Source organism: Notothenia rossii, assembly GCF_949606895.1.
Source record: "Notothenia rossii genome assembly, chromosome: 6".
Classification (NCBI taxonomy): Eukaryota; Metazoa; Chordata; class Actinopteri; order Perciformes; family Nototheniidae; genus Notothenia; species Notothenia rossii.
In genome coordinates this window covers 24,413,440-24,415,593 of record NC_136909.1, presented here as the reverse complement: position 1 = coordinate 24,415,593, position 2,154 = coordinate 24,413,440, and positions in this window count along the sequence as shown.

Here is a 2,154-nt window from a genome sequence, read left to right as displayed (position 1 = left end):
CTCAGCACGACTGTCAGATACAGATTTCAGATCATTGTCCACATGTCTGTGATTCACACACTCGGAGGGAGAGCAGCTGGGTATTTGAACGTGTTGTTTTAAGGGGCAAGTCCACTGAGACACACGAAGATAGGGAAATAATATACAGAAAAGGCTTTGGGGCACATTCATGAATACAAGTGTTGGAGCTACAGAAATAGCTATTTATATCGCTTCTAAAAATAGACATTCTTCTCCATAGAAACATGAAATCCTTCTGAGGGGCGAATTACACACCGGTTGCTGTTGTGTGTGCCTGCATGGTTTCTATGCATGAATTTGTTAGTTATTCTTCTATTTCTTCTAAAGGTGAAAGCATATTACGGACTGTATCATTCCAGCTTTATGTATGCTATATTTAGTATTTTCTTGGGGAATCTCCGCTCTCCCTCAGCCTGCAGCAGACAGTATTTGTACAGTGCTTTGATGATCAACACCACCCCCTTCCCCACCTCTTCCTTCTGTCACTGTGACAGGCTTTAAGCCGACAGGCAGGACGTACTGTATATTCACGCACATTATTGTACAGTAGCAGGTGTGTGAATCCAATCCTAATCTGCTGTGAAAAAGACAGTTATGTGAGCAAGCAACTCCTGCCTCTAATTTTACCTCATTCCAAAAACAAAGACAATGAAATGAAAAGGCGAATGACCCTTGCCCCTTTTATATAAATAATTTTGATGTTATTTTTACCTTATTTTAATCCGATACTTTCAGGAAATTGTTGGTTCTGTGTCTAGGCGGACTTAAACTCATGAAATAACACTATTTTCACCCTGATGCAACACTGACACTGTGTTATGTTGATTTCAGTAGCGTTCATTTACCTGTTCCTTTTAAACACATGTTATTCCAGTTCACCTCATTGTAAGGCTTGGTTAGGTTCATACTTTTATTTTTAATTCATCTAGCTGGCTGTGGCTCAGTGTGCTGGACTTCAAATCAGGGGATACCAAGTTCCAGTCCCACTGCAGTCAGCATGTCATTGTGTTCCTGGGCAAGACACTTCACCCCAAATTGCTCCTGTGGGGATTGCCCAAAGTACTGAATGTATGTAAGTCGCTTTGGATAAAAACGTCCAACAAATGACATGTAATGTAATGTAATCTATATTATCACAATGTAGAATATTGATACACTTCAATCTCATCAATATCTACAATAATTTTTCAATTGACTTTGACCTGACCAGTGATTCTCTTGTGGTTTGTTCTCTGTTCGATGTTTATCTGCACAGATTTATTTGCTATCACGAGATTGACACTATCCCAACAACGTATGACAAATACAATGCATTAAAGCAGCACACGTTTGTTTTTTTAATCCCCCAAATGCAATCTATAAGGACACATCTCATTAGTGCTAGAGAAGCAGTTACCAAACCAGGGGTCAGGACCTGGCTAAGGGGACACAAGGCAAACCATACTGGGTCATGTGACGATTAATTAGATTGTGCTAGGGAAACTTTTTTTATTTCAGAATTTTCTATAATAGCTGCCATTTTCATGATGTTTTATCTCCTTAGGGTTCTCAGAATTATTCTAAAAAACCTTGTGAGAGGATACAACCATTGTTAGGGTTAATAACCCCTCTTTTAAATGTATAAGAAGAGTCCCAAGTTTGCATAGGTTGGTTTTAGGTGACAAAAGTCGAGGTTGGGAACCACTGAAGTTGATCCTTCTGTAACCTGTAGAATAAGCGGTTAAACCTATGAGTATATAGTGGTATTGTATTGCTATCTTCCTGTAAGAACAAATCGACTCTAATGGTGTCCTTCCGTCTGATGTTATCTTTCCTCTTCTGTAGACACTGTGGACGTCCTGGTGTAGGGGAGGGATAACTGTTTTCCTTCCTTGTCGTGTGTGTGTTGTGTGTGTGTGTGTGTGTGTGTGTGTGTGTGTGTGTGTGTGTGTGTGTGTGTGTGTGTGTGTGTGTGTGTGTGTGTGTGTGTGTGTGTGAGCCCCTCCTGAATGTTCACTCCCTTCACCAGTCAATACACGGCCCTCCTTCATTGGCCTCTAAATGATGCCCATCCAATGAGAGGAGAAGCAATTATTTGTGTCATTTCTGTGAGTAGCAAATCGACCAGGGCAGGGCAGGGATAAAGTGGAAAAC